This window comes from Aegilops tauschii, chromosome 7 (assembly GCF_002575655.3).
Source record: "Aegilops tauschii subsp. strangulata cultivar AL8/78 chromosome 7, Aet v6.0, whole genome shotgun sequence".
In the NCBI taxonomy this organism is placed as follows: Eukaryota; Viridiplantae; Streptophyta; class Magnoliopsida; order Poales; family Poaceae; genus Aegilops; species Aegilops tauschii.
Genome location: NC_053041.3, coordinates 22335263 through 22343774, shown reverse-complemented (window position 1 = coordinate 22343774; position 8512 = coordinate 22335263).

Below are 8512 nucleotides of genomic sequence, written 5' to 3'. Positions count from 1 at the left end.
AGGATAATCATAATCATATAGGCTAGACATCTAGGGTTTAGCCATTACGATCTCGAGGTAGATCAACTCTTGTAAACCCCATATTCATCCAAGATAATCAAGCAGGGAGTAGGGTATTACCTCCATCAAGAGGGTCCAAACCTAGGTAAACATCGTGTCCCCTGTCTCCTGTTACCTTCGATCCTCAGACGCACAGTTTGGGACCCCCTACCCGAGATCTCCCGGTTTTGACACCGACATTCGTGCTTTCATTGAGAGTTCCGATGTGCCGTCATTAGAAGGTTCGATGGCTCCATCAGTCATCTACAACAATGCTACCCTGAGGGAGGTCTTTCTCCCCGACCAGATCTTTGTGTTCGGCGGCTTCGCACTGCGGGCCAACTCGCTTGGCCATCTAGAGCAGATCGACAGCTATGCCCCAGGTCACCAGATTAGTTTTGGAAATCTAGATTATGTCGCCGATATCCGAGGAGATTTGATCTTCCAAGGGTTCGTGACCCCAACCTCCGCTCTGGCCTTAGTTCCGGAGCGCATCACCAGTTCCGAAGACGGGATTTTCGAGCCCGCCAAACTCTTTGCGGCTATTGAGCCTAGTACGGGAGAGCCGGAGGAAGTAGAGTCACCGGCAATCATCCTGAAGCCGTACTCTTCTCCGAACACTGGCTTCGAACCCTCGGAGTCAGCATCGTGTGAGCTCGGCTAAGGAGTTTCCTTCCCGCCGTACTCCACGGACTCTCTTCTCCCCGGCCAAACCTCGCCTTTAAGCGAGGCTCTAGACTTAATGCGACCCCTCGTCATTACAGAGGGGCAACGTCCGAACTACGCCCAACCCGGACAATGGGCTGAGAGCGGGGAATTTTACGTCCCACCCACCACCCACTTCATAGCCACTGTCGAGGACTTAACCGACATGCTCGATTACGGCTCCGAAGACATTGACGGTATGGACGACGATGCCGGAGAAGAACAGGCCCAAAACCCGTCGTTTACCTGATGCTGGATGACCACCTCTTCATATGACATGTACATGGTGGATACACCCAAAGAGGGTAACGGTGATAACGAGAAAAATCCAGTTGAGGATAAGCCTCTTGAAACACAACCCAAGCGCCGGCGTCAGCGGCGCCGCTCTAAATCACGCTGTGGAAAAGATAGCAATACCGGCACCGGAGACAACAATACTCCGGACGACGCCGAAGACCAAGAAGACCCCGTCGAGCCAACCTCCGAACAGGACGAGCGGGAAGATGGGCAAATTGGCCCTGATGAACAGGCTGTAAACGAAGACTCGGAGGATAGTAATTATCTTCCACTCTCCGAGGATGACGGGAGCCTCGGCGACGCAGACTTTATCGTGCCCGAGGAACCCCTTGAGCAGGAGCGCTTTAAGCGCCGGCTATAGCCACTCCAAGGAGCCTGAAAAAGAAGCAGCAACAGCTTCAAGCTGACCAAGATCTGCTCAACGACAAGTGGACTAATGTCCTGGTAGCCGAGGAATACGGCCTCGGGCGCCCAACCAAGAGTTACCCGAAGCGCAAGCTGCTACCTCAATTCGACGATGAGGCGCCGGAGCCCATACCATCAGCGCGTAATGCGGCCGACCGGCCACCACATGTCTGCGACAAAACGGCAACTCAAGCCGAACACCATCCCATACTACCTCGCCATAAAAGCAGAGACACAACAGCTCGGGGATATACGTACGACCTACGGCAGGACTTGGAAAATAGAGCAGGTCAGACCAGATCAATCTATGAATCGCGGGGGTGTGCCCCGGCGGGCGAGGACGGCTATCTAGCCGGGCGCGACAAGCATATATAACCACGTCCGGGCGGAAAACCGCAGACGGACTCCATCCGAGCTGCGTCGCGACTTGGGCAGATATAGAGGCGCCGCACACCCCCTCTGCTTCACTGACGAAGTAATGGAGTACCAATTCCCAGAAGGGTTTAAACCCGTGAACATCGAATCATATGATGGAACAACGGATCCCACAGTATGGATTGAGGACTTTCTTCTTCATATTCATGTGGCCCGTGGTGATGATCTTCATGCCATCCAATACCTCCCGCTAAAGCTCAAGGGACCAGCTCAGCACTGGTTAAACAGCCTGCCACAAAACTCCATTGGCAGCTGGGAGGACTTGGAAGACGCCTTCCGCGACAACTTCCAGGGTACATACGTCCGACCTCTCGATGCCGATGACTTAAGTCACATAGTTCAACAGCCCGGAGAGTCGGCCAGGAAATTCTGGACTAGGTTCCTAACTAAAAAGAACTAGATCGTCGATTGTCCGGATGCCGAAGCCCTAGCGGCCTTTAAGCATGGCATTCGCGATGAATGGCTCGCCCGACACCTTGGACAAGAAAAGCCGAAGTCCATGGCAGCCCTCACGACACTTATGACCCGCTTTTGCGCGGGCGAAGATAGTTGGCTAGCCCATAGGTGCAATAGTGCAAGCGAACCTGGCACCTCTGAAGCCAAAAATAACAACGGAAGGCCCCGACGCAACAGGCACAAGCGTCGAAACAATGGTGATAATACCGATGACACGGCGGTCAACGCCGGATTCAGTGGCTCCAAGTCCGGTCAGCGGAAGAAGCCATTTAAAAGAAGCAATCCGGGCTCATCCAGCTTGCACCGAATACTCGATCGACCATGTCAGATCCACGGCACCCCCGATAAACCCGCCAATCATACCAACATAAGCTATTGGGTCTTTAAATAGGCCGGTAAGTTAAATACCGAGAATAAGGAGAAGGGGTCGCCAAGTGAGGACGATGATAAGGAGCCCCATCCATCGAACACAGGGGGACAGAAGAAATCCCCCCCCCCCCCAAGTCAAAACGGTGAACATGATATACGTTACTCATATCCCCAAGAGGGAGCACAAACGCGCACTCAGGGACGTCTATGCGATAGAGCCAGTCGCCCCCAAATTCAATCCATGGTCATCCTTCCCGATCACTTTTGATCGCAGGGACCATCCGACCAGTATCATCCTGAAGCCGTACTCTTCTCCGAACACTCAGCTTACAAGGCCTAATCCGGTCCAAATGAAGCCGACTACTGTAAGCCGGCTTACACTCCGCTATGGTTAAATTGGGCTTCGCCAAGTATGTCTCATACTCGGCTTCATTTACTTTTTCTGTAGTGTTAGATAAATACACATCCTGAGCAGTATAGTAGCAAACCCACTTGAAGCCGTACTCTTCTCCGAACACTAGCTCCGAACCCTCGGAGTCAGCATCGTGAGAGCTCGGCCAAGGAGTTTCCTTCCCGCCGTACTTCACGGACTCTCTTCTCCCCAGCCAAACCTCGCCTTTAAGCGAGGCTCTGGACTTAATGCGATCCGTCGTCATTATAGAGGGGCAACGTCCGTACTACACCCAGCCCGAACTACGGGCTGAGAGCGGGGAATTTTACGTCCCACCCACCACCCACTTCATATCCACTGTCGAGGACCTAAATGACATGCTCGATTACGGCTCCGAAGACATCGAAGGTATGGACGACGATGTCGGAGAAGAACAGGTCCAAAACACGCCGTTTACTGGACGCTGGACGGCCACCTCTTCATATGACGTGTACATGGTGGATACACCAAAAGAGGGTAACAGCGTGTAACATCCCAAATTTTCAATTTGAAATGTTATACATTAGATCATCATGCATATCATATTTTATTGCATTTTGATTTGCGATCCTAGAAATTTCACGCAACTCAAGGACCCACGGAGAGAGTTGGGGATTTCGTTATTTTCATATTTGGGTTTTCTCAAATTTTGAAAACAGGATCATTTGTTTTAATTATTTTTCTCTCCGAAAATATTTCATATCAAAATATATGAGAGGGGATAAAATGACTTCTCCACAAATAATGAAATATTGGAGGAAAAATATTAAAAACAAATATTTGATTTTATTTGATTTTATTCGAATTAGGAAAAATATGCGTTTTTCAAAATTGCATTTTAGGCCCAAATAAATGTTCACCTTGTCCGGCTTATTTTTAGAGGATGGGGAAAAGTTATTTCGGGATTTTTTGGAGTCCGTTTAGTATTTCTTATCTTACTTTTTCTGCACGTCTGAATTATATATATATATTTTAAAAAAAAGTCAACCGCCTTACGGGCCGTGTCCGACCCGGACACCTCAGCCCGGCCGGCCTTTAAAGCCGCGGCCCGAGCCCCGCCTCAGCCCAAGTCGCCGCCGCACTGAAACCCTAGCCGCGCCGCCGCCGCCGCCCGCGCCGCCGCTCGCGTCGCCCCGCCGCCCGACCCGCCACCCGCCGCCTTCCGCCGCCGCCAGCCGGAGCTCCGCCGCCTCTCGCCCGATGACGCCACCCGCCGGAGCCGCTCGCCGCCGCCGTCACGCGAACCGAGTTAGCCGACGGTTTTTCTCGAAAAACCGTTCGGTTTTATTTCGAAACCGAGATGCGTTTTTTTATATTAGATCGGTTTATTTTTCTCCGGTTTAGTTAAATAGCGAACGCCCGTTCGTTCGTTCGTTTTAATAAACGGTTTTCGTTTTTTTACAGACAGCGAACGTTCGATCGTTAGCCTGTTCGTCAGTTTTTCTTTTTCTCGGATTTTCCACGATTATTCCTGATCGCGATTTCCGATCTGTTTTTCGTTTTAGTATAACTTTTCGCTCGTTTATCGGAATCAGGCGATTCAAGCGCCTAGAGTTTCGTCTCGAAATTCTCTTTCCGTTTAACCAACTCAAACAAGTTTTTGCTACTGTAAAATTTGACTTAGATCCAGATTAGTAAACGAAGCTTGTTTCTTTCGCCGTTTGACCTTCGTTGCTTCGTTTGAATTGATTCTTTTTGCAAACCGGAGTTCTTAAGTTGAACTTTCTGGTTAGATCTCTTATTTTGAGTTTTATTTCGTGCACCCTTGCTTGATTGCTTATTTATGTGTTGTTTGTTTGCGATAGAGTACCCGGAGTGCGAAGCATGCTACTACGAGTCTCTAGGTTTCACGGATCATCAGCAAGGCAATTAACACTTTGATCATACTTTTCATCACCCAGTTTTATTGCATTAGATCAATCCTCAAACAGTTGCATGATTAGGATCTGATTAATATGTGGGTTTTGGGAAGTAGATGAGGTAGTACCTATTGTCCTGTTTACTATCAAACATTTGGGAGTTACTTCTACGTTTGCTTATATTGCTATGCTATGCTCGTAGACGTGGATTGGGTTTGAGTGAGTTCTTCATGACAGATGTGAGATTATTAATTTATGGTTCAACTTAAGGTGGCTACTTTAATTTACATCTGGGTGGATTGAGGCACCTGGAGAAACCAGTGTTGCCTGTATTTTTGGATATCCCGGAGTACCCGTGTGATCATCCTATGGACCGCCACCCAGACTCAAAGGGATCATGAGATTATTCATGCTAGAAACTTCCATGTGCAGCCACAAGCTATTATGGGCTCTAGCATAGTTGAGTAGGTTACATGACCTCTTGAAGAGGTGGGCTAGCAGATGTAGGGGAAAGTAGGTGTAACTGTCCACCCGGAGTAAAGAGTAGTGTTTCTGAAAGACTGTGTCTCGGTCATCCGTTTCTCAAACACCATGTAGTGCGAGAAATCAAGCGGAGGCGATCGAGTCTTGTGGGGAAAAGTGCACAAACCTCTGCAGAGTGTACAAACTAATCATGATTAGCCGTGTCCCCGGTTATGGACATCTTGAGTATCTAGTTCTTGGATTATCATGTGAATCTCATCATCATGTTACTTAATTTAATTTGATTGGGTTAATCACGTTCTTAATTGGGATTGAGTTGGAGGTACCTTCTCAATGTTTAACAACCACAATGATAGTTAAATAAAATTTATTCCTTTGTGGTAGGGAAAAATTGGCTTTTCGCAAAACTGTAACCATAGAGCTTTCCACCAGCCAAATATGCATGTAGTGATAGCATTATTCTGTTCATTACTCTCTATGTGTTACTTTGCCAGCATATTCCATGTGCTAACCCGTTTTCGGGCTGCAACGTATCATGTTGCAGACTTTTCAGACGACGAGTAAGGAGCCTTAGGTCGTGGTCTTATACTCAGTGATGCCGTTGGAGTTGATGGACTCACTTTATCTTCCAAGCCTTCCGCTGTTATCATATTTTAGATGGTCTTAAGCCATATTTATTGTATTGAGTTCTCTTGAACTATTCGATGTAATAAGTGTGTGATTGCTACTCTGTTATAAATCCTTCAAAGTACTGTGTGTGTCAGCATTACCGATCCAGGGATGACACTGATGCACAGAGACTAGACTGTTTGAGGTCTGGTCGCTACAGAGATGGTATCAGAGCACACGCTGACTGTAGGACACGACCACTAAGCTAAAGCCCTAGATCACTACTCTCTTCTCATTTCTGACTCCTCTCCTTTCTTCCACTCTTTTAGGACGGCGGATACAAGGAACAAGTTCGCGCAACCAGATGAGGATACACCTTTTGGACGACACTTGAAGGAAGTTACTAAGTACCTGAACATCGGAATACCAAGCTTCACCAGAATCTACAACGCCACACTACCAGAAAGGAGCGCTGGATGATTCAAGTTCAAGTTCCAGGAAGGACGTTCACGCCAATCACTGAGCCCATAGAGTTTTCCTTTGATGCACCAACCTAGAGTCTAGGAAAGAGCATGGCAGCCCACATCACCATGGGACGCATTGGAGAAGTGTACCACAATGATCTCAAGGATACTATCTATCAGATTTGTGGGCGCCGAGACGAGCAATGGGAGATGATCAGTACCAGGAAGGATAGATCTATTGCAGCTTTCATCCAGGAGTTAAACCAGCACATTCGTCGCCAGGAGAACCAGATGTGCGCAGACATGATAGAACTGAAGAAGGCAAAGACTAGGATCATGGAACTGGAGGAAGAACTCAAGGCTACACGCGAGGATTATATGGAGGGAATCGTCGCACTAGTGGAGAAGAATGACGACCTGACAAAGAAGCTAGGAGTTTTCATGGGAGACCCAGCACCAGGAGGAGATGATGACGATTATACTTGCCCGGAGAATTACATCATCATTGACGACACTGACTCGGACCCCAGTGATGATGATTGGGAGGATGAAGCTGGAGCAGATATCATGGAGTCTTCGATTGAGCAATTTTTCTAGTAAACCACCAAATTAGTAGTAGTATTCCACCATGAATATAGTATAGTTCAAGCCCTTTGTAACGATAGTTAGATCGATTGTATGCCTTGTTTGAATTGATTGAAGTGATATGATTGTGTTTGTCTCATGTGCATATGGGTAGTGTTTTCCCTTTAGACCTCATTCTATCCTATTTTCTCATCTTTTCTAAACCATCAGATGCCTCCGAGACGCGACACCGGATTTGTTTTCCCATCGGAGATCACTCAGTTGATTCAGCAGCAGAATGCCCTGATGCAAGTGCTAGTTCAGAACCAAGGCAACAACAACAACAACAACAACCCACCACCACCACCACCTGTTGATCACTTAGCCCGTTTTCTTAGGCTGAATCCGCCGGTGTTCTCCAGTAGCACCGAGCCGATTGTGGCAGATGATTGGCTCCGCAAGGTTGGAAGGGAGCTGACCACTGCAGGATGCACAGATGCGGAGAGAGTGCGTTTTGCCGCACATCAGCTAGATGTACCCGCAGCATCATGGTGGGAGAATTACACAGCCACTCACCCCATTGACACCGTCACATGGGACCAGTTTCAACAAGCTTTCCGTACTGCCCACGTTTTAGCAGGAGCTATGGCCATGAAGAAGCGTGAGTTTCGCAACTTACGCAAGGAGGACGTACCGTTGGCCAGTACGTGGAGGATTTCAGTAAGTTAGCACGTTATGCCCCAGATGACGTTGCTACGGATGCAACTAAGCAGGAGAAGTTTCTGGAAGGACTGAATGATGAGCTGAGCATGCAGTTGATGGTGGCAACTTTTAACAACTACCAGGAGTTGGTAGATAGAGTTCTCATGATTGAAGGGAAGCAACAGCAGATTGAGAGTCGTAAGAGGAAGTATGGACAAGGAAAGTACAATACAGGAGCTCACCAGAAGCCTCGTTTTACCACGAACTCGGGAGGACACCTTCAGCATAACCATGGAGGTCACAATCACAATGGAGGAAGTTCGCACAATCATAGTGGCCCCAAGAATGGCAATGGGAACGGAGGAAGCAATGGACAGAACCGTACCAACCCATCAACCCCAGCCAAGAGGGATCTAAGCCACGTTACCTGTTTCAAGTGCCAGAAGACTGGACATTATGCCACTGATTGTCCAGAAGCAAAGAATGGAAATGGCAATGGAAGCTCGGGGAAGAAGCCGAACCCTTTCAACAGGGGACAGGTGAACCACGTTAATGTGGAGGAGGTTGAAGCACAGCCTGATGCAGTAATAGGTAAGTTCTTGGTTAAGTCATTTACTGCAATCGTTCTTTTTGATACTGGTGCATCACATTCATACATATCAAGGGGATTTGTGGATAAGTTTAAGTTGCCCACC